This window comes from Sapajus apella, unplaced genomic scaffold, assembly GCF_009761245.1.
Source record: "Sapajus apella isolate SASKATOON/1434 unplaced genomic scaffold, GSC_monkey_1.0 scaffold46, whole genome shotgun sequence".
NCBI classification, from domain to species: Eukaryota; Metazoa; Chordata; class Mammalia; order Primates; family Cebidae; genus Sapajus; species Sapajus apella.
This window is the reverse complement of record NW_022436986.1, coordinates 9856892-9882335: the sequence shown is the minus strand read 5'-3', so window position 1 is coordinate 9882335 and position 25444 is coordinate 9856892. Positions and strand designations below refer to the sequence as shown.

Here is a 25444-nt window from a genome sequence, read left to right as displayed (position 1 = left end):
TACTATTTTAGGATTTGAATTCCAGCTGCTTATTGTGAGTATATACAAAGAAAATAAAATTGTTGTGTTTTTGCATCCTGGGGATCTTACTCAATTCAGTCAGTTCTAAGAGATTTCTGATGATTCTTTGTGGTTTTCTACATAGACAGTCATTTTCTGTGAATAAAGTTTTTTTAATTTCTTTCTTCTCAATCTATGTGTCTTTTTTTTCTTTTCCTTTTCCTTGCTTTATTGACTGGGCCAGAAATACCGGCACATGTTGCTTAGAGGTAATAAGTATGAAAATTCTTGCCATGTACATCTCAGAAGGAGGAGGGATCCATTTAGTCTTTAAGAGTAAGTATGATGTGTCCAGGTATGGTGGCTCATGCCTGTAATTCTAGCACTTTGGGAGGCCAAGATGGACAGATCACGTGAGGCCAGGGGTTTGAGACCAGCCTGGCGAATATGGTGAAACTCTCTCCACTGAAGACACAAAAATTTTCCAAGTGTGAAGACTTGCACCTGTAGTCTCAGCTACTTGGGAGGCTGAGGCACAAGAATTGCTTGAACCCGGGAGGTGGAGATCACACTGCTGCACTCTAGCCTGGGGGACAGAGTGAGACTCTGACTCAAACAAAAATATGATGTTAAGCTGCAGAATTTTGTAGTTATTCTTTAACAGGTTATGGGAGTTCCCTTCTATGTCCAATTTGCCAAGAGTGTTTTTTTTCCTTTTTTTTTTTTTAGACGTTGTCTTTCTCTTGTTGCCCAGGATGGAGTGCAATGGCCTGATCTCAGCTCAGTGAAACCTCCACCTCCCGGGTTGAAGCGATTATCGTACCTCAGTCTCCTGAGTAGCTGAGACTACAGGCACCTGCCGCTATACCCAGCTAATGTTTTCTATTTTTAGTAGAGACGGGATTTCACCATGTTGGCCAGGCTGGTCTCAAGTTACCTGGCCTTAGATGATCCACCCACTGCGGCCCCCCAAAGTGCGGGGATTATAGGCGTGAGCCACCACAATGACCAAGAGTTTTTATCATGAATAAAAAAGATAATGGATTTTATCAAACGCTTTTTCTACATCTATAAATATTATGCACCTTTCCCCTAGAGCATTTAACATATTAGTCAGACATTTAATATAAATTACTTTATAGTTTAAACATATGTGTCTAAGTCTGGTTTTTCATGACAATTTTGGCTCTAGACAATGTGTTGGATTTATTCTTCTCATTGTCATTCCTCTACTTCATAGTTTAAGTTAATCTATTTAGGTTTTGGGGCTTGTTGTCATTATGATTAGTGCCTCATATGTTTTCAATTCATCTAGAGACAACTTCTTTATTTGTGGCACCACACTGTTTCCACCTTTCTACCTCCTAAGTGAATACCAAAATTCTATTTAATTTTTAAAAGTAATCCCAGCTACTCAGGAGGCTGAGGCAGGAGAATTGCCTGAACCCAGGAGGCGGAGGTTGCGGTGAGCCGAGATTGCGCCATTGCACTCCAGCCTGGGTAACCAGAGCGAAACTCCATCTCAAAAAAAAAAAAAAAAAAAAGTAGCCTCAAGGAGCTATTTAAAAAGGCTTTTTCAAACTATCTGGTAAAATTAATATCATCCTGTTTGAATGACTATTTTAATATTCAGTTTGCTGGCTCTCATTCTTGGCATTATATTTGTTCAAATGTTTTGTAATTTTAGTTTACCATTATTTTAGGAAGTAGATTTTCTTTGCTTTTGATTCATTTTGCGTTTTATTTTGTTGTCTTAAGGTATGAATAAAAGATCTATTCATACTCTAAATGTCTGATCAGCTCATACACATACAAACACACTCACATCCTTTTATGTATTAGCCCATAGTTTTAGAAGTGGTTCATGACATTTCTTGTTGGATAGACATGATTTGTAGAAAAATGTAAGATGATTAATTTACTCTGTTTTGCTATGGCTTTTGCTTATTTTGTCTTATTTTAAAAAGACTTTCTAATCCAAGTAACAAACATGTCTATCTTGCATTGTAATTAATAATTTCATATGCTAGAAAAATAGTTCTTAAGTCCATATGCTTTTTTCTTTACATGGCATTAATTGATAGATTAATTAGGTCCCTTTAACAATGAAAACAACAATACAAGATACCTTATCCCAATTTGTTGAATAATCCTAATAATTTGATTTGACATACATACATGTAACAATGTACCACATGTAAATTCATATTTTTCTAGATGTTTAATTCTACTATACTGATTTTATTCTCTGCCCTTCACCATCCTTGTTTAAATATAAACATGTTTTATATATTGTTATATTTTAAACAAATTTCTCTTTTCATGTTGCTATATTTTCTTATTTTATATTTTAATTTTATAAGCACCTTTAAAATCAGTTTTATCAACTTCCATAGAATCTCTGTGCATGTTTTCCTTTGGTATATATTAAGTTTACAGATTAATTTGATAATTTCCTCCACATATATATATATATATATATATATAAACGTATATATAAACGTATATATACACATAATTTCATGTATTTTTTATTTTAAAATTTATACTGAACATTTTATTCATATTAGTTCTTAATAACTGTTATGTGAATATTTATTGTTCAATAATAATATGAACATATCTTTTGTATATAATCAACTAGAGATGATGATATTTTGTACTTAATAGTTTTATGACTTTTTGTCCTTACACTCTAATACTGTCAAATAATTAACAGGCTGCTTTATAACATTAATTCGAGTTCATGGAATACATAGCATTTCTGAATTTCTATTTTTAATATGAAAAAATATTTAATACTATTTAAAATTATTAGCTATAATTTAAATTATGATTCAAATTGCAAAAAGATACTTAAGCTTTTTTCCCTGTATTTCTATGATTTAGAATGTTTTATATTGCAAGTAACAGAATATTAGCCTAAACTAACATAAACAATACAGGGAATTTAGTAACATATGTTACTTTTGGGTCTGGGAATTTGCTTAATTTTACATGAAGCTGGATCCATTGTTCAATAAAACATTTATGGGCCAGATTTCTAATTTTTGTTTTCTTTCCTTTCCTTCCCTTTTTCCTTTTTAAAAAAATTCACTTTTAATTGCTATTTAAGCTATTTGTAGTGAATTACACAAATCTTCAGTATATAACTAAATTAATTATTACATATACACACCGTTGTAACAACCTAGATCAAAACTTAGATCATTTCTGGCATCCTCAGAAGTTTCCTTTATATGTCATCCCTCAAGAATAATATTATAATCTTTACCATGATAGATGAGATTTTCCTGTTCTATCTTTATATAAATGAAATCATATAGTATGTGTTCTTCAGCATCTATCTTTGTTGGTTTTACTGCATTTCAAAAATTCACCTTAGAAATGACCTCTTAATCTAAAGTTAAATGATTTATTTATGGTTCTTATTCTCTTTGACTTTTATAGAATGGGTTATTGTTAATCATACTTTCTTCATTTCCTCATGCCACCAATCTTATACTCCTTTTATGATGCACTGTTTCTTCTTTGTCTGTTTCTTAGTTGCCTTGTTTTGTCCCTGTATCCCCTAGAATAAAGTACTTTAAAAGCGTAACCTCACCCATATTCTACCTAACATTAAACTTAGCCTTCTCTAACTCTTTAAATGTAGAACTCCCAAGACTTTTCATTCTTCCCTTCCATGCTCAGTCCCAAGGGACATTCAATTTAATGTCAGTAAATCAAGGCAAATAACTCTGTCTCCTTATATGTCTAGCTTTAATTGCTCACTCATTGCCATGACACTAACTTTCACTCTGTCTGCTCTACCTCATCATTGGTATGGCCTGATTATTTCTCAAATGATAAACACTGGACTTATTACCTTCTCTTTTAAACCATCATTTGATTATTTTTTGGCTTGGCAGATAATGGCACAATTCTTTCTCCAATATTAAAGGATTAGATATTAGTACGTAAGACTTTATATTTTTTAATTCCCACACATTTAGTCAGTTGGAAAGACTCAAACTTTTTATTTTAATGTATTTCACACAATTATTTATATTTCCATTTCTATAGCCATTGGATTAATTTGTGACGTATACCTGAACCACTTGTAGCAGGCTTCTAATTGATTTCACTACTGTTTCTTCAATTCTAATGCATCAGCCACAGCCATATGATAATATTTTATACCATAGTGACTACCCTATCACTTACAACTTTTCAAAGCATTAAATTAAAACCTAATTATAAACAACAACCTAAGCTGAATTCAAGACTCCTTGTTACTGAATTCTTCTACTTTGTCAACCTGCTTCATATGGCTCATTCAATTACTTGCATTCTTGTAGGCCTATTATCTTGCATCACAGAAAACCAAACTATTTTGTTCATTATTATATTCCCAGTCCCTAAAAGAATGCCTAAAACATAGTAGGCACACATTAAATTATGGTAAAATAATTAATGACATGCTGTGTAGTCAAATGCTACTATTTATTCCCCCAAACGTAATCGATGCTTTCAATTTTTAAATCATTGCTCAAGCTATACCCATAGTGCAATGACCTTTCTCTCAATCTACCCTCATATCATGAAGACACATTATTAAAGGTAGATCTCAATGGCAGACATTATTTAAAGCACTTCTTAATTACCTCAACTCAATGTTAGTTCTCATGCCTTTAAATTCTCATAGCACTTTGCATCATTTTTATAGAAATATTAGGCCCTTAGGACTCACTTTAAAAATTACTTGCCTATTTTCTGTAATAGATATTATGTTCTTTGAGGTCAGAAGCTTAGGTCTTTGGAAACAATACTTATCAGAATAATGGTAAACATTTAATAGATATTTGTTGAATTGGACTGAGTACTACTCTCTGCTCAATATAAGTTTGGCAGAATAATGTAGTGTTTATCATGCATGAAAATTTCAAAGGATATTGTGCTTATATTTTCTTCCAACAGATTAATTTGTTTGTGTCTGCTAATAAACGATTTAGCTACGATCCCTGGGAACTAAAGAAATACTAATTTTATGAGCAGTTACCAGTGTAAACAATCTCTGTGGCTTCATGTTTACCATTACATTCATTATTTTAATATAAAACTCATTAAGGAAGGATTGTCCTATTTCAGTAAAAAAAATTAATTTATGCCCTGGAAATATAAATGAAGTGGAATTACTGCTAGCTAGTCTGAATTTTAGTTTACATACTTAGCATGTTAATTTATACAAATGTATTCCAAATTAATGTGTCACATATCCAGCAGGTTTTGAGAAAGTTATGAGAATGTGTTCCTTGTTCAATTTATAAACTGAAGATGTATATACATAAATATACAACCAGAACAAACAAATAAGTTATGATATGACCCCAATAAAATGGGAGCAGCATTAATAAGTTCTGAAAAGCTGCTGAAAACCTACAGCCTTGGCTGGGCACGGTGGCTCACGCCTGTAATCCCAGCTACTTGAGAGGTTGAGGCAGGAGATTCACTTGAACCCAGGAGGCGGAGGTTGCAGTGAGCCGAGATCGCACCACTGCACTCCAGCCTGGGTGACAGAGCATGACTCCATCTCAGAAGAAAAAGGAAACAAAATTTATAGTCTTTGAGGATACATACAGATATGACAAAGGTTAAATTGGTTCAGAAACTGTATAGTTTAGGTCAATTGGAGAAGCAAAGGCTTTGAAATCAAACAGGTTTGTGTTCATACCAAGGGCCTTGAGATAAATAGTACCTACTTCACAAGGTAACTCAATAATTCATAAGTAAAGTGCTTACCTAAAGTTTAGCATCTGATTAATGTTAGTTTCTTCTGTTTGAGGTGTGAGATAATACAATAATTATTAATATTTCAAGTGTAAAGTCTTCATATCAAAAGCAGTAGTGTATCCTCATTCCTTACACTATTGTTTTACTGTTTAAAGTTTTTAAAAATTTGATGGAAAGCTATTATAATTTTTTAAATGTTCTTTTAATTTAACTACAATAGTGCTTATATGAATTCAAAACACAATAATAGCTATTTTTAATAAGGTATTATTTTTCCTGCCAGTGAGTATTTGCCCTAATGGTAAGATAATTCCAACATATCCAGAGATTCAATAAGGCCAAAGTAGTCTTTGTAAGTTACATCATTTACTAAAGTCTTTCCTGTAAGTTCTCCCTCTCATGAGTTAAAACCTTCCCTTTTCAGAGAGTTCTAGAAGACATAATCATTTACTATAAGTCTTGGGTGGCCAATAGTAAGAGGTCGAGCATGACTATTGTTGGCAATGTTGGTGACATTACTCTTTTTAATGAACACCAAAAAAATTCACTTCATACCTACATGAGCATTAAAACGACATTGTAATTTCTCATTAAAAGGAAATATTTACATTTCACAAGAAATGGGAAGCCAGTGTGGCATCTCAAATATATCAAATGCCACTGAAAATTTAAGAGTCTGGCTTTTTATTTCCACATGTCCTTCTTTAAGTCAGCCACAGATGAATTTGGCTAGATGCCCATAAGTGAGCCAAAAGAAAATTCACAGTTTAAAATGTTTTTTTTTTATAATGACATTTTGTTGCTTGATTCATCTTTTCTGTTACACAGCTAAATAACACCATATGTTAGCCATGAGTTTTTTGCTATAAGCTACAAGAATGATCTACCTCAAGATAAATGATTTGAATATTTTCTAGCTGAAAATGGAAGTGAGGGGGAAAAAATGCTGTCGGAATCTTGTTTCCAAAATCATTTAGTTAGTTTGATTATATGAAATACATCATAAAAATGAGTATGTCTTCAGAGATCAGAGGAACACTTTATAAGTTAGACCTTCAGAATTAAACCAACATGGGAAAACACAACTTCTCTTTAAATCTATGTGGATTATATTTTGGCAAAGCAACACATTCCTTCCAACATTAGCTATCTGAAATTTAATTAAATGCTGGTGATGTTTAAACAACAGAGAAAATTCAAAATACATTTTGTTTGATGGTGCATTAAAGCCAAATGAAGCTTGAGAATTAATTCCACTAATTTATTCTAGATTCAGTTTGGATTTTAAATACAAATAGCAAAGAGTAGCAACAACAACGTTAGAATAAAAGAAAAACAATGACAATAAATTTGAAATTATTGTTTGAGTGTGTTATTTTATTTGATTCAGTCAAGTCATTCAAAGTTACTTTTTGAGTACCTACTAAGTGCCTACTACTTGACAGGCTCTCAGGACACAATAGTGTTTAAAACAAATAGGTCTAGCTCTCAAAGAAGTAATATTCTTATTAGTGAAGGTATACAATGAATGAATGAATGAACGAATGCATAAACAAATCAGTCTAGCAAAATAATGCAACATGACATCATCAAATTATTTAATGACTTTACAATGGATTAACACCACAAACAATTTTAAGTTATTGGAATTGAACACATAAAAACACACATACAAAATCAAAGTGAAGAAACTGAAATAAAATGAATTAAGTATCTCGGGAAATTCCTGTTTCTATTCCACCAAATAGGCATATGAGACACAAGTACTTGAACCTTTCTCAGATTCTTAGTTTAAGCAGCATGCTGTGACAAGTAGAGTTCTACTAATTACACAGATGCATTTCATATTGCTTGTAATGGGAAAAGCTGGATCAACAGTAATGCATTCGTTTACCTTTTTTCTATTTCACTTATAAATTTGGTGAACATGCATTTGGTTTGGCTTTTTACTAGCTGGTGTCCTAGGCTTTATTAACTTCATAATGATAGCCCATGCCTTATATAATTGTGAGGATTTAATGAGACAATACATGGTATGGCAGGCAAATTCTCAGACAGCCCCCAGTGCATTATGCCATTATGAAATCCCCTCCCCATGAGCATAGGTGGAACTTCTCATGTGCTGCTAACCATAGGACATGGCAAAGATGATGGGAAATGACTACATTCCCTTATGTGATTTTTCCTTAGCAGACTAGAGACAATAACTGGCTGACTTTGAAGAAACAAACATCAATGTTACGAACTGCATACAGAAAGAGTCACATGGTAGGAAACTGTGAGTAACTTGTAGTAATTTATAGGAGCTTCCAGCTAATAGCAGTAGGAAGCCAGGGCCCTAAGTCATAGAGCTGCAAGGAAATGAATACTGCCAATACATCAATGAGCTTGGAAGCACACTCTTTCCCAGTCAAGTCTTCTGCTAAAAACACACCTCTGCAGACACCATTACTGCAGCCTTGTGAAACCCTCAACAGAAAACCTAGTTAAACCATGCCTGGATTCCTGATCTTCAGAAACTATGAAATAATAAGTGTATGTTGTGTAAGCCACTAAGTTTTTGGTACTTTGTTATGCAGCAATAGAAAACCGATATAAATGTAAAGGTTTTAGAATAGTATTTTGAATTTACTAAGCACTCAATAAATTATAGCTATTTTATCATATATGTCATGACCAATGAATTGGGCTAGTCATTTCGAAAAATAATATTAGGAAAATATGATCCTTGCCTTCTTGGAGTCTACTGGGCAGAGACTAACCTAAAGAAATGTTGACAATAGTATGGAATTGCTGCTTTAGTGAAAGGAGGGGGAGTATCTAGGAATGGAACAGAAGACAGACCAGGGTCATCAAGGAAGTCATTCCAGAGAAGCCGGTGCCTGGACTAAATTGTAAATGGTGATTCTTTATTTCTACCACACATTAAATGTATATATGTTTACCTATTTATTTACTTATTCATTTTTATGTCTTTCCTCCAACAAAATGTAAACTTCTTGAAGGCAGCATCCTTGGTCTAAATTTCCAGTGCCGAGATAAATGCCTGTTACATAGAAAGTGCTTAATAAGTATTTGATGACTGAATATACTAGTGAATTTCAAGTCAATTAAATGAGCAGATCTGGAGAAGAGTGAGTGGAATCTGTAAAATTTTGGAAGTCAGAGACGCCCTAAGCCATGATAACCTTCAGGTCCTTCTTAAAAATTGTCTCTGTGGAAGGAAAAAGTATTTCACCATTGTCAATGCCTGGATGCTCATTCATTCCTGGAATCAAACACATCACAATGTTTAAATGTATTTTCATCATCACTTGTGGCGTGTCACTTATCACCAGATGCTAGGAAATGCCTAGGACACTTGTTATGATCTTTGAGAGAGCAATTAAAATTATGTTTACATGCTATATAAAGATTAAAAGGCCCTGCAATTTGGGAAATCTGCATGGGTTTGGGTCAGTTGCAGGGCTTCTCAAAAATAAGCTCTATGTATTTTATCATCTTAAGCATGCATAAAATAAACATTGAAAGCTCTGGATAATTTTTATCTTGGTTATCGTTTATTCTCTCCTGTCTGTCATGTGTCAAGTTAGCAGGCCAATATAAGTATTACATATAACCTACTGATATTTTTTGGATGTTTGTCTCTTCTAAATATCATGTTGATATCCTCAGCTCTGGAGGTGGGGCCTACTGGTAGGTATTAGATCATGAAGACCAATCCCTCCTAAATAGCTTAGAGCCATCCACTTCGTGATGAGTGAGTTAGTTCACTTGAGATCTGGTTGATAAAAGAGTATGACACCTCCTCCCTCCCTCTCTCTTGCTACCATGCTCACTATGTGTCACTTTGCCTCTCGCCATGATTGTAGGTTTCCTGAGGCCTCACAAGAAGCAAACACCAGCACCATGATTCCTGTAAGTCTACAGAACCAGGAGCCAAGTAAATCTCTTTTCTTTATGAATTACCTAGCTTTAGTGTGATTTTGTAGTAACACAAGAATGGATTAACATACCTACATTATCAATAAGGGCAAAAGTTAAAAGTTTAGAAGTTGTCATTTTCTGGATATGTTTACTAGGTAAAGAAATAATAAAGTATATCATCTCTGTTGAGTGTGTTACAGCATGAGGTTAAAAGACTGCAAAACTTAAACCCAGAATATTTATCCAGTTCAATTAAGAAATCTACTCTGAAATTCAGGGTATCTTCAGGACTGTATCCTACACCAGGGTATTGAAAACTTCCCACAGTATATATATATGCCATGTTTAGAAACAGTTTTTTGTCAATGATTTATGATAGTGGAAAGGAAATTTTCTCTAATTCTCTTACTTTAAACCTTTCCAAATAACAAGAGGATTAAAAAGTGAGTATACACTTACTGCCTAAGTTAAACAATCACAAATCTAAAATTTATCAGTGAACACTCATCATATACATGCAGAACTTATATTTTTCACATTAGGAAGTTGGAAATTCTTATATCAACCACAATAAATATAAGTATTAAAGTCTGAAGATGGAAAGAATTACTAGTCATGCTGTGATCGTACTCACTACAGGCTTAACCAATAAAAGATAAAGTAGGAGTATCATTTTGAATACTATATTGTTTAAACATTATGTTGTGAGGTACAAATCAAAAATCAATTATCTTATTTAGAAATATTTAACAAGAGCTACACTGCAGTTAAACTTATTTAACTTCTGGTGCAACAGCAAAATAATTTACATACATATATAACCTCTAAACGAAAGAGTTTTTGTTGTTTTTATTGCTATTATAACTGTTATATTTATTCATAGTGCAAGTTTTTAAATTTTCATTTATACTTTTGTACGCTTTTTTCCATCTTGGGACCTTGACTAAGCATTTCTGTATACACTAAGTAGGATTGGTCTTGGAGGTTTTTCTCTGGCTTCTGTTTTTATCTCTGCTCTTCAGGCCTCTTAATGGAGGGACATGGGAACACTAATATCATTTAGGGTATTATCGTCTGAAGTACAGAGCAATTTTCAGTGCTGGTATACTGCCTAAGAGAGGGAAGAAACCCTGATTGGTAGTATTTGATAATTTCCATAGTATAGATTTTCACCATCACTAATTTTGAGCTGCCAAATTATTTTATAATGATTGACAAAATTCTTAAATATTTATCAGTTATTTTTTATGTACCAATAAGAGCCTCTAGGAGCCAACCACAGTATACCACAGATGTAATCAAATGCTATGTGGAGAAAGTTTGGAATTTTTGAAGGATAAAATGTGGGAAGACAGTAGCAGGTCAGAAGAAACAAGGAGCTGAGGTAAGTTCATTGAGGGGGCTATTTGTCACATGAAGAAACTGGCATGTCATTGTTCAACAATAAGAGCCATCAAAGGAACAGGTCAGATTTGCTAATTAGGAAGATCATGTTGATGGTTATATGGAACACGAATTGGAAAAGATAAGTCTAGACATTAGAAAGCCTCTAAGCCTCTAAGTCTTTAAATGCCTCATGACATGGGAAGAAAGACTAATTTAGAAATATAATATGATTTGTGAAATACAGTAGAGAAAACTGTCAAGAATTATAATTTTGAAACTCAAGGCTTCATAAATGTGCTGCCTCATTTCTCTTTGCTAATTCTTCTTCCTGCTACCTTCCTTTTTAGCTATCTACTATTTCTGCTTATAAAATGTTTTGATAATGAAGCACAACTCAACAGAAATAGATTAATTTAGACACAGTGACAGTACATTTTAATAATCAGCAAAGACAGAATTGATGGGGCAGGAAATGTGATCTGGAAAGATCTCACTAAAGGGCTAGGAGGAGGAGTTAATGAAGTCTAGAAAGGATGTAATCCACAAATACACTTTCATTGTTAATTCCAGGGATACACGGCCACCTGGTTCTTTGGCGAGGTCTGAGGTTGAAGTCCACATCCCAGAAACTTTATTAAGAGCAAATTATCAGTGTATTCCAAAGGGAATGGGGTCATCATCCAATTAGAGGAGCCATTTACTAGAGGTGCCATTCAGCATTCAGAGTGGCAGTAGTGGTAAAAAGAAACAAGCAATTAGGAAAACCAAAGCTGAAGATCACAGGACCAGCAATGCAACTGACTTGATGAATACATGTTCAGTACTTGAATTCAGAGTTAAGTCAAGCCTTGCTGATAAGGAAAGTTCTGTAGAGTATCAGTGTCTGGGTTGAGTCTGATGCTACAAGACTGTCCAAGTGATAACACATTCAGATATATGTAAGTCCAAGGACAGAGAGTTTGGCTGATTGTACAACACCATCCCTGATAAAAGGGAGATCTTTAGTTTAGCAATACTAATTCTTCACAAAATTTATGATAGGGAAAAGTAATTGAAGGGGCATCAAAGATGGAAAGCTGTAGAACTGTACTAAGTAAAATCAAAATTTTTGTGACTTTTTGTATTTTGAAAAGAATTACTTCACTAGCAGTTATTTCACATAGAGATGTATCATTTATTAGAAATATTAGAATATGTATATTTTTATACTTTCAAAGAAGATTTTTAAAAGATATATGTTTTACAATGATATACAGAGAGGTTTTAATTATTAGGAAAAATCTTATATTTATGAACACTAAGGAATATATCAACACTGTATAGTGTACTATGAGGAAATTTTTAAATGATTTCAATCTCAGAGGCAGAGTTAAAGTGTTGGTAGACAGTTATAATGATTTAAATTTGAATGACTTCTAGATAGGTTTAGGGCAGTACTAAAATTAAAATCTACCCATCACGAATGATATTTTCTGATTAATATAAATGAGAAATTTTAAAATGAAACATATATATATTGTACAGAATGTAGCAGAGTATATGAAAAGCAATAGTTAAATCTTTGTACCTTTTTATTTAGTATTTCTGACTTTGATAACTTATAACCATATAACTGTAATTAAAATGATGAAAAATAACTGGTGGAAAATCTTACGTTCTGGATCAGTGATTGTCATTTTGAATAGATGAGTGTCAAATAATTCTGTATGGTGATGACTTTGTAGCTGACTACTGTAATTTCGGATTATGGAGAAGTATTTTGTAAGCTTCTGTGTAAATATGATGAATAGCGTAGTGGTGAAAATGAACAGCTAAGTGATACTCAGTGCCATATTAACTAGACATTTATTGAGAATTTACTTTGTATCAGGTATCAACTATGAGCTTCTAACAAAGGAAAGCAAATGAGTAAGAAAAAGCATCTGATTTTTATGTGACAAACATCACCTTAGTAGAAACAAATATGAAAAAATACTGTAATATAAAAGGGCTGGCTACAGTAGATGAAGCTTCAATCTTGAGAGGGAAGAGTGGTTTGATACGACTTTTTCACAGTATAAGGAAAGGAGGAGTTGAGAAAGGCATCCCGCTGACTTCTCTCAGAGTTGGAGAAAATTAGATGTTAATGATAATGCGAGATTTATAGATTCCCCCTGTTAAACTGTGTGGTTTACTTTTCTATAAGCAAAATGCAAGCATATCTTAATTTCAAGCTTAAACATTTTTCAGAGAGCCTAAAATTTATTTAAATCTCTTTGTTACAGAAGTTTCTAATATCTTGTACTTTTCCCTTTCTTTCTAGCACATACAACAATTTAAATTAATTATTTATAGCTGCGAAAATATTTAGTAGTTGATTTAGTGTGATTAAAAATTGATTTCCTAATTCAAAAAGAAACCAAGAGCAGGTTCTTTCCCTCTGAGTTGGCCCTTCCCTTGTGAACAGATACACAATATCTCTGATGACAAGAAAACAGACTTTTAATGCAGCCCCCTCCATTTGCTGCCCCGCAGTGAAACCTCATTGGAGGTAAAAGGATCTTGTGCCTAAGGAAGAGAAAAGGGCTATTAGCAGTTCTCGCCACTCCAGACTCTATGTAGCTCAGATTGCTGATGAAGAGAGAGGTGGCTGTGATTTAAGCAGCTTGGACCCAGAGGCGTACTTAGGTTTTCTCATCTGGGTGAGACAGGGAGAATAGTTGTGTTAATAGCTCCAGTAGGATCTCTATATTGAGACTTGATAGTTCCCTTGACTCCTATGCAGAACTTGTGAAGGGGTGACTCACTTACTCAGCCCACAGCTCTCAAAACCCTTGAGAGAGAGGGAGCATGCAGGGGAGCAGGTGCAGAAGCGAGGGGAGTACTTTTGGGAACCAGCAGAAACAAATCCCATATTGGCACCCTACTGCCAGACAGCGTCTAGGTGTTGCCTGTGAGCACTGGAGTCCCAGTGTGCTCTTTCGGCTTTGCCATCCATAGATGGCTAAGTGGTAAACAGCTCAGTGGAGGGTCAGGATAACAGCCTTATGCACCTGCCCTCCTGGTGCCCGAGTTCATGTCGACCATCCAGGAAGAATCAGGTCACACAAACCAATTGAAGGGTGGTGAATGTGGAGAATTTTATTGAGTAGTGGAAGCGGCTGCCAGTGGGATGGGGAGCTGGCAAGGGGATGGAGTGGTAAGATGGTCTTCTCCTGGAGTTTGGCCATCCCTGAATGAAACAGGCTGAACTCCTCTCTGACCATCCCCATCCAAACACCTTTCTCACTGAGGATAGACTGCAGTGTCCAGCTTCTTCCCCTCTTGACATTCAGATGCTTCTCTGCTCTCCTTCTCTGCTACACCACTCCACTTTGCCAGTGGAACTGGGGTTTTTATGGGTACAGGATGGGGGTGTGTGGTGTGCCAGGGTGGTTTTGGAAAAGGCAATATTTGTGCAGGAAAACAGGAATGCTGTTTTCCCTCAGGGCCATGGGTCCAGACTTGAGGGTGGAGCCCTCACCAGGCACCCTGCCCTTTTCTACCTGGTATTTCCCTGCCTCCTATTCATATGAATATGATAGCAATTCTTTAACATTATATGGTTTACAAGCAAATGCTCTGTCTTAATTCCAACAGCACTTGTGCAAAAAAGTGAAGCAATCACATTAAAATAATGTCACAAAATTATCTGTGATTTAAGGTTTACAATCTTCAATTAATTATAGGAACAATTGTGTATCCATATTAATAAAAGATACTTTAAGAAGGTACTGGCTTGGAGGGCTCAAGCACTGCCACCCTACCCCCATGGAATATTCCCTAAAAGATCTAACAAGATGGAAGTATGCTTTGTCTCTTTTCATATGCACATTAATCCCAATACTCTGCTCCTCCTAAGTGCCTCCCTCTTCTATTTAAGTTGACTGTGGCTTTGTCATCAATGCATGTGGGGACAAGGTAAGTGTGAGTAGCTAGCAATTTCTTCATTCTTTAATACTATTAATTCATAGAAGTCCAAATTATAGGAAATAAAAACCAAACAACAACCAGAAACAAACAATAAACAAAAAATGGGAAGCTAAAGCTTTGGAGTAGGGAATAAAGATTAATCAAGGACATAGAAATAACTTTGGTAAAAACACAGAGACGACTTTTTCCAAATTAGAAAGAGTTACACATATCTTACTGTTTTCCCATCCTAGAATAGAGATTGTTATATTTAAATTTTTCTGCTGAGATATGTGCATGTTACATAATAATATGCATCCTTTTAATTAAATATGTTGGCTGTAATGTGCAATTTAAAATGCAGACTGTATATTCCATAAAAAGATATTTTTACAAACCCAGAGCCACTCATATTGTTTGGGCCACAGTATGTATTTTCAACAATATGAGCTGAATTAATGCTGTATGCTTTTATCAGGAATAAATAAAATCTTAAAGTATAAAGATATTGGTCTGGAGCTTGTCCAGCAACATGATGAAAGTATGAATTCATCAGGTATTGATGCTCCTTTCCTGGATTTGTTTCCCCTACTTCTAAAGTACAGCCAGCTCCCTAAGGACTAGAAAGATTTAACCCTTGGATATCTAAAACTAATTCAACAATTGTTTTAGTAGTTACATTTTTATAGTTTCTGTGATATACAGACTTTAGTACCCATTTGGTGATGGAATTGTGAATAACTTAAAAGATAAAAAGATGTCAAATTTTTATACATTAGGGAAGTTTTAGATTATTTTAAATGAGATTAGAATTAAGGATATATGATAAAGATTGTGTGAATCATGAAAGAAAATAAGAACTTGAGGGAAGGATACATTCTTTTTCTATTTTTTGGGAATCCAATCCTTTCCATTGTCTATATAAAACATTTTTACCTTATGTTATATTTGATTCAAAAGCACACTTGTAAAGTAACTGTAACTTACATATTACAACAATATGCAAACATGTTGGAATCTACCATCTAAGAATGAGAAATTATTAACACTGTTTGAACTACTTACTTATGTCTCCTGGATAGCATGCACTCCCTCACTAAAGAGGTAACCACTATCTTGAACTTTGTGTTTATAATTTCCTCATTTTTCTAAAGTTGTTTTGACACATAAAAGGGGGTTTCTCAATACCATATTGGTTGTTTTTGCTTGTTCTAAGGTTATTTAGAAAAACAAAAAACCTGCTCTATCCTGTGACTTGCCTTTCTTCATTTACAATTGCATTTCAAGAGTAATTCTTATTGAAGGTAGCTGAATGTCATTCATTTTTACTACAGTATGCTATCAATTGTGTGGGGGTGTGTGTATATGTGTATGTAGGGAAGACCATTTGTTATATGTTCTGCTGCCAAAAAAAATTTAAGTTGTTTTCAGCGTTTTCTATTAAAACGAATAGCTCTGTGAATATTTGCATACATGTCTCCTGGTGCACATGAGCATGAATACATACTTAGGCTATATATCTGGAATTAGAACCGTGAAGTTCAGCTTCAGAAGATAATGCCAAATTGTTGTCTAATATAGGTAAACTACTTTTGGCTCTCACTTGGATTTATCATTGCCAAATTTGACATTTTAGACTACTTTTGACAGCTTATTGGACGTAAAACATATTTCATGGTAGATTTATTTTCCATTTTTCATTTCTCTGTCATTTCTGCTATTCTATTCATTTATTTATTCATTTGATAAATATTTATTACTGATCTTTTACTATGTGTCATTCACTACTCTATTCATATGTTTCTGAGTCATATTTTATTCACTTATGTGAAATACCTGCTGTTACTTTAATTATGTTGTGTGTTCTTTCTTTTTGATTTACAGAAGTTTTAAAAATATATAATATGGATAATAGTACCCTGAAAATTATGCATATTACAAATATATTTTCACTTATGTGGTTAAATTCCTATTGATTTTCTTTGCAAGCTTTGTTGAGGCTTGGGTTGAAAAGGTCAGCAATGGTCAAATGTTAATATTCTTAAATTAATTTTTCAAAAAATGCTCTCATTTTTTTTTTTCTAAACAATGGTAAAAAGGCAAAAGCTTTTAGAATTAACTTAGGAACAACCAAATCTGTATTTTAGAAAGATAACTCAGATTGGAGTGTAAATGTGCAATGGCAAAGGGTGGAGCTTTAAGGCAGACTATCAGGAGATACTGCAGTAAGCACGTTAAAAGAAAATAATAGCCAGGACTGAAAGAAATCTAAGGAAATGAAATGACTACAGAAACTAAGAACTGATAAAGGTAAAGATGCAGAAACAATTTCAGAAATGGAATTGGCAAGACTTTGTGACTGAATAGTGTTATATGAGGTAAAAGGTGTTAATAAAAATTTCTATGTTATATCATTTTGTGGGAGAAGAATATTCATATGTGAATACATTCCCCAGGAATCATTCATAGAAAACTAAAATTGTATGCTTTATTGAGAAAAATTTTGAATAGTGAACTTTTATTTAGTGTCCTGATTAAAACATGGCATTATTCTGGTGTTTAAGGTGGTTATCACAGAAAGGCAATGTTTCCCCAAATATATTATTTTCTAAATGTCAACGGCATATGTGTGTGTGTGTATTTCTTCTGAAGTATATATTTTTTAATGTTTATGTGCAACAAAAGCCAAAATAGACAAATGGGATCTAATAAACTCCAGAGCTTCTGTACAGCAAAAGAAACAATCATTAGAGTGAAACAGCAACCAACAGAATGGGAAAAAAATTTTACAATCTACCCATCTGACAAAGAGCTAATATCCAGAATCTACAAAGAACTAAAACAGATTTACAAGAAAAAAACAAACAAACCTATCCAAAAGTGGGCGAAGGACATGAGCAGACACTTTTCAAAGGAAGACATGTATGATGCCAACAAACATATGAACAAATGCACATCATCACTGGTCATTAGAGAAATGCAAATCAAAACCACATCGAGATACCATCTCATGCCAGTTATAATGGTGGTGATTAAAAAATCTGGAGACAACAGATGCTGGAGAGGATGTGGAGAATAGGAACACTTTTACACTGTTGGTGGGAGTGCAAATTAGTTCAACCATTGTGGAAGACAGTGTGGCGATTCCTCAAGGACCTAGAAATAGAAATTCCATTTGACCTAGCAATCCAATTACTAGGTATATACCTATAGGATTATAAATCATTCTATTATAAAGACACATGCACACGTATGTTCATTGCGGCTCTGTTTACAATAGCAAAAACCCGGAAACAACCCAAATGCCCATCAATGATAGACTTGACAAGGAAAATGTGGCACATATACACCATGGAATACTGTGCAGCCATAAAACACAATGAGTTTGTTTCCTTTGTAGGGACATGAATGAATCTGGAAACCATCATTCTCAGCAAACTGACACAAGAACAGAAAATCAAACACCACATGTTCTCACTCATAGGCTGGTATTGAACATTGAGAACATATGGACACAGGAAGGGGAGCATCACACACTGGGGTCTGTTGGTGGGGAATAGGGGAGGGACAGCAGGGAGAAGAGAGATTGGGGAGGGATAATATGGGGAGGAGTGCCAGATGTAGGTGACAGGGGGATGGAGGCAGCAAACCACATTGCCATGTATGTACCTATGCAACAATCCTGTATGTTTTGTACATGTACCCCAGAACCTAAAGTGCAATAATATATATATAAAGAAAAAGAGTGAAGTAAGATCATACACACTCATTTCCACTTTTAACAATTATCAGTTAAGTTCCAAATCTGTTTCTATACCTCCAACAACTTCTTGCCATCCTGCATTATTTTATATTTAGTTTTTAAAATTAACTTTAAGGTATAATTTACATACTATAAAATTCACTCATTATAAGTATATGAATCAATAATTGTTAGTAAATATATACAGTTGTACAACCACACTACATTCCAGTTTAAGAACATTGTCATTATACTCAAAATATTCTTCACGTTGCAGTAAGATTCTCTATTTGCAATGATTTCACTCTTAGCCCCCGTTCTAGGCAACCACTTGTCTACTTTCTGTCTACATATTTGTCTTCCGATCTCAAGTGATCTTCCTGCCTCAATCTCCCAAGTAGTTGAGACTACACACACCTGGCTAATTTTTGTATTTTTTGGTAGAGATGAGGTTTGCCATGTTGCTGAGACTGGTCTCATTATGTTGCCTAGGCTGGTCTCAAACTCCAGACTTGAAGTGATTCTTCTGCCTTGGCCTCTCAAAGTGCTGGGATTATAGGTATGAGCCGCTGTCTCTGGACTTCATTTTACCAGCAACTAAGATGCTACATTATTATTTTTTTGAAATGGAGTCTTGCTCTGTTGCACAGGCTGGAGCACAGTCGAGCAATCTCAGCTCACTGTAACCTCTGCCTCCTGTGTTCAAGCAATTCTTGTACCTCAGCCTCCTGAGTAGCTGGGACTACAGGTGTGCACCATCACACCTTGCTAACTTTTTTTATTTTGGTAGAGAGGGTTTCACCATGTTACCTAGAGTTTTCTTGAACTTCTGAGCTCAGGCAATCGGCAAACCTTGGCCTCCCAAAGTGCTAGGATTACAAGCATGAGCTGCTGCTCCTGGTCTAAGATGCAGTGTTTTTTATATTTTGATATCTCTGAATTAGGATATGTCTTATAAATTTTTACAGCTAAAAACATCATGTCTTTAATCAAAAATATTTTCTTGGTAGTACACTGGGTTTTATAATCAATAGTACCTTGAATTTGATGAAATACAATAACTTTTAAGAAAGTAGTTTCTGAACAGATTCTAATTTGTTACACTTGATACCTGCCCAAGAAAATATGCATTGTGTTTCATTAGGATATTTTGGATGTACTGAAGTGGAAAAAAATTTTAGGCCAGGTACTGTGGCTCATGCCTATAATCCCAGCACTGTGGGAGGTCAAGGCTGGAGGTTCGCTGGAGGCTAGGAGTTCAAGACCAACCTCAACAACATGACAAGATGCCATCTCTAAAAATAAAGTAAAAAGAAAAAAGAAAAAGGCAGCATGGGCCTGTAAGCCCTGTGGGTGTCTGCATCTCCCACCTCCCCCCATCTCCCCCAGCTAGCCCCTGTGTTCCCCAGATCCCCCCACAGTCAGCTCTGCAGTGGTCTGCTCCAGTTGCCCAATGTGGATTCAGGTTTCAGACAGAAGGCTGCCTGTTCTACAGGCCCCAGTTACTATGGCGGCCACCAGAGCTGCCTTGGCACTATGGAGGAGCCCCAGGCTGCCCCTCAGCCATACTTTAGACTGGTTCTGGAGGTGCAACACAGGATTGTGGTAGCTCTGCATCAAAGTATGGGAGCAGATTCTAATTCTTATGGTTTTCCATAGGAATGGGTGATATGGGCAGCTACATTTGGATTTTTTGCTGTTCTCTTTTTTTGTGGAGAGGTTTTAGATCGGCTAGGAGTTGGCTTTATGTGGGAAGAGAGAAAAAGCTTGCTGAAACGCTGTCTAGACTAATTGACGAAAAATGTCAACTATTTGAAAAACTGAGTATTATTCAAAGAGTATGAAGGCCAAGAGGTCGAGTCATCTTTAAAGGATGCTAGCTTTGAGAAGGAGGCAACAGAAGAGCAAAGTCTGGAGGCAACCTGTGAAAAGCCGAACAGGTTCAACATGGAACTTGAGGAATAAATACTCCGTCTAGTAAAAGGGTTAAAAGAAGAGAAATCGAAATAGTCTGAACCAAATGAACTGATGGTGGATACTTCCAAAAGGATACAGTCTCTAGAAGATGAGTCAAAATCCCTCAAATCACAAGTAACTGAAGCCAAAATGACCTTCAGGATTTTATTTCAAATGAATGAAGAACCACTGAATATAGCAATAAAAGAGGCTTTGGATGAAAATTCTCAACTTCAGGAAAGCCAGAAACAGCTTTTGCAAGAAGCTGAAGTATGGAAAGAACAACTGAGTGAACTTAAACAGAAAGTAACATTGGAAGACTCCAAAGTACACGCAGACCAAGTTCTAAATGATAAAGACAATCGCATCAGGACTCTGACTGAATGCTTGCTAAGGATGAAATATTGGGCTGCTATACTTGGAGAAGACAGAACGGATGGTGAGAACTTGGAGTTATAAATGAACAATGAATTAGGAAATAGTGCTTACTTAGATTATCCTCCCAAAGGAGCTTTGAAGAAACTGATTCATGCTGCTAAGTTCAATGTTTCTTTCAAAAGCTTAGAGGGAGAAAGGAACCAAATTTATGTTCAGTTATCTGAAGCTGATAACATGAAGGAATAGCTTACAGAACGTATTAAAAATCTTGAGACTGAATAAGCATCTTTACAGTCAGAAAACACACATTTTGAAAGTGAGAATCAGAAGCTTCAATAGAAACTTAAAGTAATGACTGAATTATATCAAGAAAATGAAATGAAACTGTACAGGAAATTAACAACAGAGGAAAATTACTGGTTAGAGACAAAGAGAAACTTTCTAAAGTAGACAAAAGGATCAGCCATGCCACTGCAAATCTGGAGACCTATAGAAAGCGAACCACAGATCTTGAAGAAGAATTGGAGAGAAAGATGCATTATTATCAAAAGCGCACTATTTCCTATGAGAAAAAAGCACATGATAATTGGTTTGCAGCTCAAACTTCTGAAAGAAATCTCAGTGATTTAAGGAAAGAAAATGCTTGCAACAGACAAAAATTAACTGAACTTGAGTTTAAATTTGAACTTTTAGAAAAAAATCCATACACGCTGGATGTTCCAAATACACCATTTGGCAGAGAACATTCCTCATATGGTCCTTCACCATTGGGTTGGCCTTCACCTGAAATGACAGCTTTTCTGTCTCCTGCAACTTCATTGGGTGTCCACCCAGATTCTCACCTTGCTTCCAAGGAGAGGAGGAAGAGGCTCAAGGGGCCCAGGGAATCCTCTGGACCATCAGATTACCATTGAAAGAGGAGAATCAAGCTCTGGTATGTTAACCAATTCTCACAGGGTTCCTTCTGACACTGGATCCCCATCACCTCTGTGAGTAAAGGGAGCTTCTGGAGACGATTTTCCACCAAGGGATTTCCCAGGTCCACCACATGCTCCATTTGCAATGAGAAATGTGTATCCACCGAGGAGTTTTCCTCCTTATCTTCCCCGAGACCTGGATTTTAACTCCCACCTCCACCACCGAAGTGAGTTCCTTCAGGGTTGTTCCACCTTCGAATGAGACTGCTACTGAATATCCAGAACTGCAGCAAGAAACCTGACAAGATTTTTGCCCTCTTCAAAACTAATTGGACTGATCTCATTTTTGATTTAAAGTAACTGCTGTTACTGCATAACTTCTACTTACTTTACTTATATTTTGCTAAATTTAAAGCTTAATGAAATTATAAACCCCAAAATAGGATTTTGTAAATAAAGACGATTTAAATATTGAAAAAAGAAAATGGTGAATGCTTTTCAATGTTTTTCCCATCATTCTGATGTAATGTTAGATTTTAAGAAACACCGGTCAGAACTGAGATATTCGAGAAGTTGTAGGAGAGATGACCTGATGTGTGAATGCATAAGGCTGTACTTGGACTTCAATACACAGGCATCGTTTACCAACCGAGAACCAGGGTATATATTATGCATATAATTGTGATGTTCTGTATATTTCATATCATTTGATGTTTAAAATAAATGTGATGTACCAAGGATCATTCACAATGAATCTGTGCCTGACAGAAGAAATTGATCTATGAGATTATTATTGTTATTTCCACTTTAATATAAACATATGCTTTGATGGTTCATCAACATATTCGAAGTATTTCAGAGTTAAATAAATTTAGCCAATCTCAAGATATCAGGTGGTAAATTTAAGATGATTTGTAGCTCCTGAAAGATTTCTTGCTAGCATTGATTAATGGGTCAATTTTAGCCAGCAGAATTTTACTTGCAATTATTTATTTACTTTTTTGTTCATTAATTACTTAAAAAACATACCCTGGATCAGGTAATTTTTTAGAAATGAAAAAATGAGTAAAGTGTACCTTATAATATCCAGGAATAACTTTACATGAATAAAGAAAAATAAATATTCCAATAGTTATAGGAAAGTGGCAAGAGCTAAAACAGAAATAAATAAATTTCAATGACAAAACAGAGGGGGAATTACTTAATTTTGTTTTGAGAAGTGCCCGTAGCTTTCAAGGCCCAGATGTTCATTTTTATCCAGCTGGCAAGGCTGGCAAAAGTCAATTTGGTATTCAGTGAAACCGAAAAAACTATAAAGTATCTGTTTTTCATAAGTATTAGGTTTTATAACTGTTCCAAGACACTCTCCTTACATTTTCTTCCTTAATTCTTTCAAAGATTCGATGTTGACTAGATTCCTATTATGGTGTCCGGAACTAAACAGGAAGGCAGCATGAATAACTGGAAAGAACAGCTATATAGGACGCAGGTGTAGTGACAATTAAGTAAGATAATGTGTTTCAAAGTTCCACATGGCATTTGTAGGCAATCTACAGATGAGGCTATTTTCATTGTCTGCTTTATAATCGTACTCTTTTCAAATTAATTCCCATATAGAAAGTTCCTTATCCTCCTCATGTTTGTCTTCAATGCATAACATGAGAATTGCTTTAGTGTCTTTACTCTCCCCCTTTCTGATAATCATTTCCTAATGTTTTCTTGCTCATTTCTTGCAAATGCTATTCATCAGACCAGAGCTTTTGTATCTAATACTGATAAAAAGAACAAAGAGAACAAATGATCTCATCATATTCTCTTAGTAAATTGTTAATAAAAATGTCTGAATCACAAATTCAGTATAGTTATGAAATAGGATCCAGGTAGAAAACAAAATTGTATTCAGGTGGTTCAAATGAAGAGAATTCAATGAAGAGCTTGAGGAGGTTTTACAGAACAGAGATGGGATATTGTAGCACCTAGGGCCAACAGCCGTGAGAAACTGAGTACTGTTTTTATGGTTGATGAGTCAAGAGGACAATATAGTGTTATTTCACCCCAATGAGAGCTGAAACCTGAAAGGGGGTAGCCATATGATAGAAATTATAGTCAATTGGCAGACATATGGCACCAGGATTCAGACAGGGAAGAAATGGCACAAAGTCTCTCTCCTCTCACTTTCTCATCTCTTGTCAGTGTCTCCCATTGGCTGACCAAATGCGGAGCAACTAGCAAGGGGCCCAACTCGTGAAGTTAGCTGGAGTTGTGCTTTACAGGAACAGAGCAGAGCAGAGCAAATAGACAGGGATCAGGGTAGGAGAGAGGGTAGAATTACCACCAAAGTGATAACGATGAAAATTTGTGTTATTCTCCAAATATTCCTCGGGGTACTTAACATTAAGTAACCAGTTAAACCTCCCACCAACTCTGTAAGTTGCCACTATTTTTATCTATAGCTGAGGAAATTGAGAGACAGAGAGATTAAGGTATCTGTCAAAGTTTATGCAGACTTTTTTAGCTAGTGAGTTCCTGCAAATGCTTCTCCTCTTCAGGGCCCCATTTTATTTAAGTAATCTGTAGAGAAATTCTAGAAGAGAATGTTAAGCATAAGAGTGACTTCAAATCTTAATGTAGACTTCTTAATTTACAAATATGACAGCTAAACCTCAATTAAGAAAAGTTCCTTTGTAAGGTCATTATTTTAAAGACAAACCCAGGGCCAGATTGCACTTTTCTCACTTCCAAATAGGTTATATTTGTAAAATGAGAGGCTGCTTCTCATTTACTGTCGCGATATCAGATTTAATGTTACAAAGAATCATGATATTAAATTTTTTAAATTACTTGTGATTTTTATTTCAGGAAACTGCTATTTTTTCACCTCAATACTTTCAAAACGATTTTATCCATAAATATAGCACATAAATATCTCAGGTTTGTGGTGGTACTTAGCTGAGATTTATTCATTTAGCATGGCAGCAGATGATAGTGAATTTTAGGTGCTGAAGTATATTATTACTGCCGGGGAGAAAATATAGCTTATTAATCAAATTACAGACCTTCCCACTCCATCATTTACCTTCTCTTACTTCTTTTTAAAATTTTTTTAATGTTTTTCAATCTTGATGTCACTTAATTTTTTATTTTTCAGTTTTAAAAACTTGCCCTACAATGGAATACTTATGCATTTATTCTTATTTTAAATATTTTGTTGATTTTCAGATCTTAAAGTATAAGCTCACTGGATTAAATTGATAAAATATAAAGGCAATTTTTAAATGATGACTTTATAGAGAATCTCTACCCAGAGAAGGTAACTTGTTGGGGGTAGATTGATTGCATGGATAGTTACAATTGGTAGCCCCCCTTTTGCCCAGTAACAAACACTTTAGGTCCCTTTTGTTCTTCCTTTATTTTTTCTTCTTCTTTTCTTGTTTTT

The 25444-nt window shown here is 34.9% G+C and overlaps 1 pseudogene; it reads left to right on the top strand.

Annotated features, from left to right (window-relative positions):
- Nucleotides 1-20802: 20802 nt before the first annotated feature.
- On the top strand, nucleotides 20803-22084 carry LOC116524611 (annotated as a pseudogene).
- Nucleotides 22085-25444: the final 3360 nt, after the last annotated feature.